The 15,406-nt window shown below is 28.2% G+C and overlaps 1 protein-coding gene across 2 annotated transcripts in view; it reads right to left on the bottom strand.

Moving 5' to 3' along the window:
* Nucleotides 1-237: 237 nt before the first annotated feature.
* The window catches only part of LOC119607156 (patj homolog), a 101,582-nt gene continuing 86,413 nt past the window's right edge, over nucleotides 238-15,406 (bottom strand). For both annotated transcript variants that reach the window (XR_005231712.1, XM_037960958.1), the window contains one exon: nucleotides 238-1,199. The gene's annotated coding sequence lies outside the window, so the exon portion shown is untranslated. The remainder of the gene's footprint in view (nucleotides 1,200-15,406) is intronic.

The following is a 15,406-nucleotide window of genomic DNA, read 5'->3' on the forward strand; positions in this document are numbered from 1 at the left end:
ATTTTTAATAATAAAAAGCATTTTTTCACTATTTTATACATAATTTCATTTAAATATTCTTTATAAATTTTTACCTTACTAATGTTATGCAAATTGTGCTAGTTTTTTTTTGTCGTTTTTATCTAAATTTGTTAAATAATTTAGAAGTATTTTTTCCATATTTTCGTTTTTACTAAAAAATAAAATGTTTTGAAAAATTTATATGATTTTTTTTGTAATATTTGTAAATGTGGGAAAGTATGTGTGTATAATATACGGGTTTTTTATTTGGTTTTATTTTATTTAGAATAAATTTTTTAGAATTTTATGTAGTTTGGTAATTTTTTTATATTAGAATTATTTCTAATTTTTTTGTTGGTTTTTATTATAGTTTACCTAAATTTAACTAGTGGTTTGTTTGGTTTGTTTTTTATTTTATTTAAATCTAAATGAAAGTAAATACATATTTACAGAGTAAATAAAATATTACATGTACATAGTATGTACGTATAAAATGAATAAATAAGTTCATTTCATAAAGTATTGTTGAGATGTTTCTATGAAAAAGTAAATTACGTTTACAACAGTGATGTCAATTAAATACTCAGTGAAAAATTTAACCGAAACTTGAAAATGTTTTTCAAGATATGTATGTATGTACCAAGCAAAAACATACATTGAAAACATTTAAGTCATAACTTTAATACAGTAATGACATTGCAGCAAGTACTTATTAGGCCCGCTTAAAAGTAAGGAGTTTGATAAGTACTACGATCTTCTATAAATAACGAGTTTGGTTTTTGAGAAAAAAATAGCCTACGAGATCACGCCCCTTCTCGTGTCCTGTTAATTTTTTACAAACAAAATTACAAAGCTGAATATTTAGGTTTATTGACATCACTGTTTTTGGTAGTGTAGTCATTTTGTTTGCATAAGTAGTAGTTTTATATGTATGTCCTTATGTGTATACATGATTTCTTTTATTTTTTTGGTATATGTTCACTGAGTTGGTATATTTTGTGTAGTATGTGTGTGTGTTCTTTAATATTTTACTAATTGTGAATTTAATTTTCTATATTTTATTTCTTTTTTCATACATATTAAATGTTGTATTTGTTGTTGGTATAAATCGTATCGTTTATTATGTTGTATGTATAAATCATACAAGTCCTTAAAGTTGAGATATTATTTCGTCTACATTTGTGATACGGTGATGATATCTGTAATGAAATGAAAAAAGTAAGAATAAATATTTAATTAAAAAAGTTTTCATCGGTTAAAAGTAAAAGTATAAAAACAGAGACTTTATACACTCCCTTACGGTACCTTTTGTAGACTAGACCAATATAATAGGAGGGTCTATAATTTATATATGATATATTTCATAGTTTAGTAACGTCTATTGTCTATTGACAAGACTACTGACTAGACTTTAGACTAGACAATAGACTAGACTATAGACAAGACTATAGACTAGACTATAGACTAGACTATAGACTAGACTATAGACTAGACTATAGACTAGACTATAGACTAGACTATAGACTAGACTATAGACTAGACTATAGACTAGACTATAGACTAGACTATAGACTAGACTATAGACTAGACTATAGACTAGACTATAGACTAGACTATAGCCTAGACTATAGACTAGACTATAGACTAGACTATAGACTAGACTATAGACTAGACTATAGACTAGACAATAGACTAAACTATAGACTAGACTATAGACTAGACTATAAACTATACTATAGACTAGACTATACCCTATACTATAGACTAGACTATACCCTATACTATAGACTAGACTATAGACTAGACTGTTGACTAGACTATAGACTAGACTATAGACTAGACTATAGACTAGACTATAGACTAGACTATAGACTAGACTATAGACTAGACTATAGACTAGACTATAGACTAGACTATAGACTAGACTATAGACTAGACTATAGACTAGACTATAGACTAGACTATAGACTAGACTATAGACTAGACTATAGACTAGACTATAGACTAGACTATAGACTAGACTATAGACTAGACTATAGACTAGACTATAGACTAGACTATAGACTAGACTATAGACTAGACTATAGACTAGACTATAGACTAGACTATAGACTAGACTATAGACTAGACTATAGACTAGACTATAGACTAGACTATAGACTAGACTATAGACTAGACTATAGACTAGACTATAGACTAGACTATAGACTAGACTATAGACTAGACTATAGACTAGACTATAGACTAGACTATAGACTAGACTATAGACTAGACTATAGACTAGACTATAGACTAGACTATAGACTAGACTAGACTAGACAATAGACTAGACTATAGACTAGACTATAGGCTAGACTATAGACTAGACTATAGACTAGACTATAGACTAGACTATAGACTAGACTATAGACTAGACTATAGACTAGACTATAGACTAGACTAAAGACTAGACTAAAGACTAGACTATAAACTAGACTATAGACTAGACTATAGACTAGACTATAGACTAGACTATAGACTAGACTATAGACTAGACTATAGACTAGACTATAGACTAGACTATAGACTAGACTATAGACTAGACTATATACTAGACTAGACTATAAAATAGACCATAGACAGGATTATAGACAACACTACTATGTATACTATACTATAGACTAGACTGTGGGCTATACAATAGACTATACTATGTACTACACTACTAGTCTAGTCTTATCTAGTATAGTCTGTGGTCTAATCTATAGTCTGGTCTATATTCCAGTCTATAGTCTATGGTTTAGTCTATAGTCTAGTCTATAGTCTATTCTATAGTCTAATCTATAGTCTATTCTATAGTCTAATCTATAGTCTAATCTATAGTCTATTCTATAGTCTATTCTATAGTCTAGTCTATAGTCTAGTCTAGTCTATAGTCTAGTCTATAGACTAGTCTATAGTCTAGTCTATAGTCTAGTCTATAATCCAGTCTATAGTCTAGTCTATAGTCTAGTCTAGTCTAGTCTATAGTCTAGTCTATAGTCTAGTCTATAGTCTAGTCTATAGTCTAGTCTATAGTCTAGTCTATAGTCTAGTCTATAGTCTAGTCTATAGTCTAGTCTATAGTCTAGTCTATAGTCTAGTCTATAGTCTAGTCTATAGTCTAGTCTATAGTCTAGTCTATAGTCTAGTCTATAGTCTAGTCTATAGTCTAGTCTATAGTCTAGTCTATAGTCTAGTCTATAGTCTAGTCTATAGTCTAGTCTATAGTCTAGTCTATAGTCTAGTCTATAGTCTAGTCTATAGTCTAGTCTATAGTCTAGTCTATAATCTATAGTCTAGTCTAGTCTAGTCTAGTCTATAGTCTAGTCTATAGTCTAGTCTATAGTCTAGTCTATAGTCTAGTCTATAGTCTAGTCTATAGTCTAGTCTATAGTCTAGTCTATAGTCTAGTCTATAGTCTAGTCTATAGTCTAGTCTATAGTCTAGTCTAGTCTATAGTCTAGTCTAGTCTAGTCTAGTCTAGTCTATAGTATAGTCTGGTCTATAGTCTAGTCTATAGTCTAGTCTAGTCTATAGTCTACTCCATAGTCTAGTCTATAGTCTAGTTTATCGCCTAGTCTATGATCTAGTCTATAGTCTGGTCTATAGTCTAGTCTATAGTCTAGCCTGTAGTCTAGTCTATAACCAGGTCTATAGTCTAGTTCCTAGTCTGTAGTCTTGTCTATAGTCTAGTCTATAGTCTAGGGTATAGCCTAGGCTATAGTCTAGTCTTTAGTCCTGTTTTTTTTGTACCCTTACATCACTAAAAATCCAAGCAACGCCGGGCATAAGTAGCTATTAATTTAAATAAAACATTTCAATCTACCACATTAAATAAATTCCTCTGCAACATTTTATTCATTCAGCAGCTAACAGCTAAAAATCCCTGCCTCATTTTCATTAAGCTCTTTTATTAACATTTTATAATCTTCTCCTTTGAACGCATAATTTTTAATTTATATACACTTCTACTGGCCCCACTATACTTGCAATTAATTTCAACTAAATACATTTTTTTATAATTCTAATATTCATTCATTATCCACTGGCTTAAATCATTTATGATTTTTTTTTTTCTAAAACACAAAAAACAGGATGCAAGAGCCTAGCTCTGCTCTTTTCTCCTGTCCCACACTCTTAAGAGTTTAAAAAGCACAAAAGCAGAGCAAAAAAACACTTTAATGTATAACGTACAATGGTGTCAGTTTCCTTATGTTTTCCAATGTAGACCAGCAGCAGAGCGGCATGCATACAAATTATGGATTTATGAATGAAAGTATGAGTGATTATGCAACGGCAAGAAACATTCGTGCCACATTATATTGTTGTTTTTATTTTATGTTTTAGTTTCTTTTTGTATTGTATGCTGGTGAGTAAAAATGGGTCATGCTTGTTGCTGCCTTAAGGATAAAAACAAACACTTTTAAAATCATCTCTACTTCTGGCTGATAGAATGAAATAATAAAAAATAAAAATTCAAATGAAAAGAAAATTGGAATAAAAGAAATGTAAATAAAAGCAAATATTATGAAAACAATATTGCAATGAATGCTATATTCAATTCTATTTAAATAACAGTATATTTTTTGTTGGCATTATGGATCAATTTTTGCAAACTTGGTTAGAGTGATTAGTTTTGATTTAAAACTTATTTATATCGGAGAAATATTATAATCATGAATTAGAGTGTTTCGGAGAACTGTCTTTTTATGAATCTCATATAGGAATACCTGTCAATAGATGCGTATTTGAAAGGGGGTTTTGTACTCAGTACAATAGGGTCTAATATGGGCCGACCATTATAAATTCGGAGAAGGCATTAATGTTTATATAATAAAACTAATAAATCAATTATGGACATTTAAAATCAATGTTTATATGGACAGCCAGTCGGGCGGACAGACGGACGGACGCAAATGCCCTTTCGGAATAATATCACTCTGAATAATGATAATGGGAAATTGAGAAAATGGTGCCTAATTTGACATTATAATTTTTATAAAAACAAAATACTGATTGAATTAAGGATAAAAGCGAATAATTCAAGAAAATGATAACATTTCCTAAAATTGTATGTTGTGATACTCACTTTCATTTTAAAATTACAAAACTCATCCTATACTAAATATTAAGGATAAATTTTTTTTTATATTTTGTAATTAAAGTTGTTCAAATCTTCTCTATTTTATTTAACAAGAAAAACCCAAGCAGAATGAATATTAAACAAACTGCAATTACAAGAAAATCTTTTTCTTTTATTGTATTTTAAGTGAAATTATATTTAATGCAATGAGAATAAAAGAATGGTAAGAAGGACAAAACAGTAAAAACCAAAAAAAAAAAAGGAAACGAAATACTTTTCACTTATACACAAGTAAGTACATTAAAAGTGTCCTTAAAGCCTTCTATTGTTAGAAAATGTGACAATAAACAGAAACGAGAAAAATAAAAATCTATATATATATGAAAGAGTAGCGTTACTGACTGACTGATTCATCATCGCACGGCTGAACCTAGAACCATGAAATTTTGACAGTAGATGTGTTTTTGGTTATGTAGATCCACTAAGGAGGGATTTTTGGAAAATTGTACATTTACGGGTAAAAAGGGGAAAACGGGTAAAACAGGTTTTCTTAATTATCTTACACAATATTAGCGATACTAGAAAAATTTTAAATGCACCTATATCTACTCTTAAAATGAGCAGATGGGTGTCTGGTACTTTTTTGAAATTCGTACTTTTAAGGGGTAAAAATGTGTAACAATTGTGATTTTGGTACCTTTTTTGGCTCTTTATAACTTTTGAACTAATTAACATAATAAAATTTTTATAAATATTTTGGATACATCTCCCAAAATTATGAGACACCTGTTTCGTACTTTTTTAATATTCAGTCCTTTTTGGGTGTAAAAGGGAGAAAACTGTATTTATGGTACTTTTTTTTTGCACATTAAGAAAACTTTTTCGGTTTATTGAATTATTCCTATTAAATTACGGACTAACTCTGTAATATTTATTGTAATAAAATTTTTGCTATTTCACTGGGGAAAAAAGTACCAAAAAGGAGAAAAACGAGAAATTTAATTTTATTCAAACTCATTGAGCCAATTTTTATAAAATTTTAAAAAATAGTTTATTTACTCACACAAAATAAGCTGTTGGTATATTATTTTGGAATTCGAGTGCTAATAGTACTATATAGGACCAAATTCGAGTAAATTGTTTGGTACTTTTTGAAAGCACTATTTTTCTGGAACAAATGAATGCAGATTTGAATCATTTGAGTTTTTGAATAAGATTCTTTAAGAGAGAACTTTTTAGTACTTTTTATCTCATAAATGGTACTTTTTTAATTTTCTAAAATATTCAACCTAGGAACATTATTTTAACATACATGGTCTTGACTAAATGATATTCTGTAAGTGGGAACTATTTGGTACTTTTCTATTCTTCAAATGGTACCTTTTAAATTCTTTTAATGGTTAACCGGAACACACGGTCCTTATTAAATGAGAATTTATTGAGAGAGATTTTTGTACTTTTTCGTTTTTTCGATGGTACTTTTTGATATTTTTACGATATTGAACATAGATATTGAAAATAAAATTCAAAATGTAAGGACCTTAGTGAATGAGAACCTACTGAAAGGAACTTTTGGTACTTTTCATTCATTCATCAAACTATATTTTTTGAATTGTATATAATATTGAACACAGAAACATAAAATTTTTTATCAAATATTAATCTATTAGAGGTATTTTATAGTATTTTTTTTTTAATAGTACTTTCGAAATTTTCTATAAAAATACAAGCTTCTTACTGAATGCGAATTTAATCACGTGATATTGAACGTATAAAACTGAAGCATTAAAAAAATGTTTTTTCAATTTTAATTTTTTTATAAAAGTAAACAAAATTTTGTATGTATTTAATTTAAGTTAGGGTAGCGAAGCACCCATGGTATGCTAGTAAATGTATAAAAGTAGACATGAATTTCACTTATTTAATGTACATTTTATTAAAGCCTTTTATAGTATTAATATTATTTAAGAAATAATACTTCAATTTAGAAAGAATATCACAAACATTGTACAGTAGTATTTGGTTAATCAAAAAGAAAGGACCAAATACTTTTATTATTCGTTGCTTTTTTCGAAAAAAAAGTAAAAGTATGAATGTCCTTGATAAATACTGCTGCCACTGGTAAAAATAAAAATTCGAAAAATATTTTTAAATATTCAAATACTACTATGAAAATTATTCGCAAAAAATCCATTTAATGTAGGACATTAAGGTCAATTCAAGGTTCTCGCTGGACTTTAACCACACACGTGAGCATTATATTTATATACATATGTATGTGTATATTTGCTTAACCACTTATGAAGAAAATGATAAAAAAAAATAATTTAAAATTAAATTTACCCAACTGACCGACAGACAGACATACACTCAGTTGGACACATAATACAATATATTCCACTAAAAACGTGATTTTGTGTTAATGTAACCACTGACCAAAAATGGAAAAAAGGACTAAAGAAAATAAACAAAAAAAAAACGTAAAAATATGACAGTGTAAAGAGTTTTTATTGTGTAAAAAGGACCTCGTTTGTTAAAAGGACTTAAAAAAAACAAACTAACAAAAAGCTTAAAAAATAACAAAAACTAGAGAAAACCAAAAAAAAGGCAACCATTAAAAATAATATAGACCACACGTTTCAAAAAGTCATACATATACACGTCACACCGACACTGTGCAAATGCAAGTGAATGTGTTTCAGAAAATGAAAATGGCTTTAAGGCTTAAATCTAACATTTCAAGTGAAATTACAAATATGTGTATAGAATAGCGTAACAAAGGAGACAATAACCAAATGTGACATTTTTAAATTAAAAATTCATAAAAAAATTTAACCTCAAAAGAAACAAAACAATAACATTATGTACAATAGGACTGCTAAAAGAACCCAATGTTATCAAAGATTTTTTGGATTTTTTGATTTTCCAATTCTGGTTTAGTCTACTTCATTTCTAGTTCAGTTTTAGTTCAGTTCTAGTTCAGTTCTAGTTCAGTTCTAGTTCAGTTCTAGTTCAGTTCTAGTTCAGTTCTAGTTCAGTTCTAGTTCAGTTCTAGTTCAGTTCTAGTTCAGTTCTAGTTCAGCTCTAGTTCAGTTCTAGTTCAGTTCTAGTTCAGTTCTAGTTCAGTTCTAGTTCAGTTCTAGTTCAGTTCTAGTTCAGTTCTAGTTCAGTTCTAGTTCAGTTCTAGTTCAGTTCTAGTTCAGTTCTAGTTTTCAGTTCTAGTTCAGTTCTAGTTCAGTTCTAGTTCAGTTTCTAGTTCAGTTCTAGTTCAGTTCTAGTTCAGTTCTAGTTCAGTTCTAGTTCAGTTCTAGTTCAGTTCTAGTTCAGTTCTAGTTCAGTTCTAGTTCAGTTCTAGTTCAGTTCTAGTTCAGTTCTAGTTCAGTTCTAGTTCAGTCTAGTTCAGTTCTAGTTCAGTTCTAGTTCAGTTCTAGTTCAGTTCTAGTTCAGTTCTAGTTCAGTTCTAGTTCAGTTCTAGTTCAGTTCTAGTTCAGTTCTAGTTCAGTTCTAGTTCAGTTCTAGTTCAGTTCTAGTTCAGTTCTAGTTCAGTAGTTCTAGTTCAGTTCTAGTTCAGTTCTAGTTCAGTTCTAGTTCAGTTCTAGTTCAGTTCTAGTTCAGTTCTAGTTCAGTTCTAGTTCAGTTCTAGTTCAGTTCTAGTTCAGTTCTAGTTCAGTTCTAGTTCAGTTCTAGTTCAGTTCTAGTTCAGTTCTAGTTCAGTTCTAGTTCAGTTCTAGTTCAGTTCTAGTTCAGTTCTAGTTCAGTTCTAGTTCAGTTCTAGTTCAGTTCTAGTTCAGTTCTAGTTCAGTTCTAGTTCAGTTCTAGTTCAGTTCTAGTTCAGTTCTAGTTCAGTTCTAGTTCAGTTCTAGTTCAGTTCTAGTTCAGTTCTAGTTCAGTTCTAGTTCAGTTCTAGTTCAGTTCTAGTTCAGTTCTAGTTCAGTTCTAGTTCAGTTCTAGTTCAGTTCTAGTTCAGTTCTAGTTCAGTTCTAGTTCAGTTCTAGTTCAGTTCTAGTTCAGTTCTAGTTCAGTTCTAGTTCAGTTCTAGTTCAGTTCTAGTTCAGTTCTAGTTCAGTTCTAGTTCAGTTCTAGTTCAGTTCTAGTTCAGTTCTAGTTCAGTTCTAGTTCAGTTCTAGTTCAGTTCTAGTTCAGTTCTAGTTCAGTTCTAGTTCAGTTCTAGTTCAGTTCTAGTTCAGTTCTAGTTCAGTTCTAGTTCAGTTCTAGTTCAGTTCTAGTTCAGTTCTAGTTCGGTTCTAGTTCAGTTCTAGTTCAGTTCTAGTTCTAGTTCTAGTTCAGTTCTAGTTCAGTTCTAGTTCAGTTCTAGTTCAGTTCTAGTTCAGTTCTAGTTCAGTTCTAGTTCAGTTCTAGTTCAGTTCTAGTTCAGTTCTAGTTCAGTTCTAGTTCAGTTCTAGTTCAGTTCTAGTTCAGTTCTAGTTCAGTTCTAGTTCAGTTCTAGTTCAGTTCTAGTTCAGTTCTAGTTCAGTTCTAGTTCAGTTCTAGTTCAGTTCTAGTTCAGTTCTAGTTCAGTTCTAGTTCAGTTCTAGTTCAGTTCTAGTTCAGTTCTAGTTCAGTTCTAGTTCAGTTCTAGTTCAGTTCTAGTTCAGTTCTAGTTCAGTTCTAGTTCAGTTCTAGTTCAGTTCTAGTTCAGTTCTAGTTCAGTTCTAGTTCAGTTCTAGTTCAGTTCTAGTTCAGTTCTAGTTCAGTTCTAGTTCAGTTCTAGTTCAGTTCTAGTTCAGTTCTAGTTCAGTTCTAGTTCAGTTCTAGTTCAGTTCTAGTTCAGTTCTAGTTCAGTTCTAGTTCAGTTCTAGTTCAGTTCTAGTTCAGTTCTAGTTCAGTTCTAGTTCAGTTCTAGTTCAGTTCTAGTTCAGTTCTAGTTCAGTTCTAGTTCAGTTCTAGTTCAGTTCTAGTTCAGTTCTAGTTCAGTTCAATATTTTACTTTCTATCAGTTCTAAATTATATTTCCTCGCCCAAATTTCTCTTAAGGCCTTAATAAGTTATTATTAAATCTCTAAAGCTTAATTTTCCTAAAAACTTTCTTCAATTAAAAAGTTTTTCCCCTAAATAAAACCATTCAAGTTAAATAATTAACAAATTAACTTAATCGTTCTCACTTGCACTTCTCTACATACAATTCACACTTATTAAATTATAACACAAATACATAAAAACTTTCACCGATACAGCAAGAAATTAATTTTTTTCTTTTTAAAAATAAAAAAAGAGCGTGTAAACATAATGAAAAACCAAATGAAAAACTATCATATCGAAATCCCAATGGGATGCAGAGATGAATTTCTTTCTCAAATGGGGAAACCTGAGATGAGAATAAAACCAGAAAAGCCAACCACTAAAAAAAAAACAAAAACTGTTTTTTAAGCAGAAAAATTCTTAACAAAACAGAATTGAATGAAATCAACAAAAGCATGGAAAAACTAAAACTGTAACGAAATGCCAACAACAAAAGAATATCAAACAATCAGCATTAATTCTTCAGTTTTGTAATTTGTTGTTGTTGTGTTCTAAAATTAAAAGAAAAACAGCAACATGAATAAAAATTGTATGTTGTTTTTCTGATTTCCTGTGAAAACAGACAGAGTTTTAAAGGAATGACATGGTGTTTTTATTGCAGGGAACTAAAAAACGTATTAGTTAACCACAGTGTTGGGTCGAAAAGCATGGCTATCTGGATTTTCGAATATATGTATATCGGATAAAAAGTTTTGTATTTTTGGTTTATCCCTGATTTTAACTATTCTTTGAGTTTTTATTCTCCTCCCCCTTAGTGTACAGATTTTATTTTCTTCTTTTCGTTTTTGCCTTCATTGTCAGTCCCTTTTAGGCCAAGTTAAAGAAGGCGGTGAAATGTTTTCATAGAAACAAACACAAAAAACCATTGGAATTTATGTAAATATTTCCAACTTTATTATAGTCATTTGTCGTTTCTTGTACTTCAATGTCAGAATAAAAAATTCATGCCAAATAAATAAAAAAATATATACATAAATGTATGTATGTAAATTTAGTTGCGGGAAATCTTGTACAATTCTGTATTGTTTTGTTCGTTCAGGTCTTTTTCTTTTCTCGGCTTTAATCTTTGGTTTGTTGCTTCAAGACAATTGATGAAAAATGTAGATGTGTTTACTAGCACTATGTCTATAAGTGTGAATGTGTGTTGGAAGGTGTATTCGTTTGTGGCATGTATGGAAAGTTTATTTGTTATAGATAGATAGATAGATAGATAGATAGATAGATAGATAGATAGATAGATAGATAGATAGATAGATAGATAGATAGATAGATAGATAGATTAGATAGATAGATAGATAGATAGATAGAATCGATAGATAGATAGATAGACAGACATAGATAGATAGATAGACGATAGATAGGATAAGATAGATAGGATAGATAGATAGATAGATAGAAGATAGATAGATAGATAGATAGATAGATAGATAGATAGATAGTAGATAGATTTAGATAGATAGATAGATAGAAGCATAGATAGATAGATATGATAGATAGATAGCTAGATGATAGATAGATAGATAGATTAGATAGAGTCGATAGCTAGATAGATAGATAGATAGATATAGATAGATAGATAGATAGATAGATAGATAGATAGATAGATAGATAGATAGATAGATAGATAGATAGATAGATAGATAGATAGATAGATAGATAGATAGATAGATAGATAGATAGATAGATAGATAGATAGATAGATAGATAGATAGATAGATAGATAGATAGATAGATAGATAGATAGATAGATAGATAGATAGATAGATAGATAGATAGATAGATAGATGATATGATAGATAGATAGATAGATAGATAGATAGATAGATAGATAGATAGATAGATAGATAGATAGATAGATAGATAGATAGATAGATAGATAGATAGATAGATAGATAGATAGATAGATAGATAGATAGATAGATAGATAGATAGATAGATAGATAGATAGATAGATAGATAGATAGATAGATAGATAGATAGATAGATAGATAGATAGATAGATAGATAGATAGATAGATAGATAGATAGATAGATAGATAGATAGATAGATAGATAGATAGATAGATAGATAGATAGATAGATAGATAGATAGATAGATAGATAGATAGATAGATAGATAGATAGATAGATAGATAGATAGATAGATAGATAGATAGATAGAATAGATAGATAGATAGATAGATTAGATAGATAGATAGATAGATAGATAGATAGATATGATAGATAGATAGATAGATAGATAGATAGATAGATAGATAGATAGATAGATAGATAGATAGATAGATAGATAGATAGATAGATAGATAGATCGATAGATAGATAGATAGATAGATAGATAGATAGATAGATAGATAGATAGATAGATAGATAGATAGATAGATAGATAGATAGATAGATAGATAGATAGATAGATAGATAGATAGATAGATAGATAGATAGATAGATAGATAGATAGATAGTAGATAGATAGATAGATAGATAGATAAGATAGATAGATAGATAGATAGATAGATAGATAGATAGATAGATAGATAGATAGATAGATAGATAGATAGATAGATAGATAAGATAGATAGATAGATAGATAGATAGATAGATAGATAGATAGATAGATAGATAGATAGATAGATAGATAGATAGATAGATAGATAGATAGATAGATAGATAGATAGATAGATAGATAGATAGATAGATAGATAGATAGATAGATAGATAGATAGATAGATAGATAGATAGATAGATAGATAGATAGATAGATAGATAGATAGTTTGTTTTTCCAATATTTTATATTTTCCCAGCTCTGCTTTTGAATTAGTGCCTTTAGGGAACACAAACATATAAAATACTTTGTTTTTGATTCCTCATTTATTTCTATTTTTGCTTTTCATTCTTTCTTTTCTGCACATTTAAACAAAATTTAAAGCTACAAAAACCCATGTTTGTATCCTTTTAGCAATTTTTATTTGCTTCTTGTGTCTCTTTAGTATATTTAATAAAGTCATGAATGATTTTTGATATGGTTTTTGTTTACGTTGTTTCTAAATTTTTATTTAAAATTGTTTTATGTTCTTTTTATCGCCTTAAGTTATTTTAACTTTTTTAAATATGTACACATGTATTTATTTATAACATTTTATTATATTCATTATTGTTATTTAAATTGTTATTGTAGTTAGTAAGTATGTGTATTATATTCTACATTTAATATTTGAAATATAAACAGGAAGTTGTCACATTACTGTTTATAGTAAATAAAAATTTATACAATAAAAAAATAATAATAAGAATTTTTTTTATAAAATTAATAGAAACTATTGTTTCCAAGGTATTTTTCTTGATATATTGTTTGTAAATCGATGAATTGATTAGATTTGCTTATGTAATATAAATAATAAAAAAATTTCATTAAACCAGGAATATAAAATAATGACATTTCATACATACATACGTATTTATTAGTTTATAAAACTAAATTGTATTTACAAATTTGCTAAATTATCAATAACAAAAGTATCGTAATTTTAAATTGTTTTTGATGATGGAGGGATAAAATAAATGAAATTTAAAAAATAAATAAAAAGAAATTTCTATAAAAAAAGTAGATAAAATGTTGTGAAAGAGTTCATAACAATTTGTACAGGATTTTATCGGCATCCTGTGATGATACAATAACAACAACTAGTATAACAAAAAATAACCCAGCAGTTTTATAAGTAGTCAAAGAATACCTTTCATATCGTATTTGGTTTATACCAGACCTGGGCGATTTCCATTAATTTTGCATTAACATTAAATTAAAAAAAAATTAATTTAATGTAAAAAATATTGCATTAACATTAAATTTGTAAAATTTAATGCATTAAATTTCCATTAACATTAAATATTTTTGAATTTAATGCATTAATTTTACATTAACATTAAATATTTTTGAAATTAATGCATTAATTTTGCATTAACATTAAATATATCTGAATTTAGTGCATTAATTTTACATTAACATTAAATAAGCAATAAAATTAATGCATTAATATTCCATTAACATTAATATATATCAAATTTGATAAACATAAATAAAAATACAGCACAAAAGACCTCGATCTAACTAAATACAACTAAAATTGAATAGGTTAAAGTCCTTTCTAATAACTCCTATATTCCATTCAAACTTGTGTGTCTTAAATATGATATATATATAAGATTCCACAGACAAAATAAACTATAAAAGGAATATCTGGGAAGTGATACTATTCTTCTAATATGTATTATCGAGTATAGGACTTATTAGAAAGGACCTTAACAAAATAAACTAAAAAAGGAATATCTGGGAAGTGATACTATTCTTCTAATATGTATTATCGAGTATAGGACTTTTTAGAAAGGACTTTAAAACATTCAATTTTACTTGAATTTAGTTAGACCGAGGTCTTTAGCGCTGTATTCTTATTTTTATAAATTATTTTATACATTAATGTTAATGGAAAATTAATGCATTAATTTTATTATTTATTATTTAATGTTAATGGAAAATTAATGCATTAAATTCAAAAATATTTAATGTTAATGCAAAATTAATGCATTAATTTCACAAATATTTAATGTTAATGTAAAATTAATGCATTAAATTTAAAAATATTTAATGTTAATGCAAATTTAATGCATTAAATGTACCCATGTTAATGTTAATGCAATAAATTTGCATTAACATTAATTTTTTTTAATGTAGAAAAAATTGTTAATGCATTAACACATTTAATGCATTTATCCCAGGTCTGGTTTATACACACTTTATAATAAAGATTCTTATAACATACATTACTTCGGGTCAGCTACCCGAAACTACAGGGAAACTAGGTTCATATACTATACATATATGTAAGTATCATGAATACATGTCTCTCTATATACGTTTGTATGTCAATATATGCAAATAACTGTTATTTAACCCATTTAATAGCAGTGTATAGATTTCCTGTGTGTTATTTTCTCATTTTGGCTTCCAACATTTTGACTTGTTTACGTGTGTGTATATGTTTATGTATGCATGTTTAGATGTATTTGTTATGCAAAAATATTTTATGTTACATTAGGGAGAAAGAATTCTGCTATGTATGTTCTTTCATTTACACATTTGCTTGACTTTGTGCCAGACAAACGAACCATCCAACCCTGATTCAAGTTTATCAGTTTTTAAATTGAAATTCAATCGTCTAAAGGCAACTAAAATGTATTACATGGAACAAAATCACAAAGGAGCATTAAATTAAATTTAATATAAAACGACT

This window comes from Lucilia sericata, unplaced genomic scaffold (assembly GCF_015586225.1).
Source record: "Lucilia sericata isolate MDLA Ls3-8-SP2 unplaced genomic scaffold, ASM1558622v1 Contig000665F_arrow, whole genome shotgun sequence".
NCBI classification, from domain to species: domain Eukaryota; kingdom Metazoa; phylum Arthropoda; class Insecta; order Diptera; family Calliphoridae; genus Lucilia; species Lucilia sericata.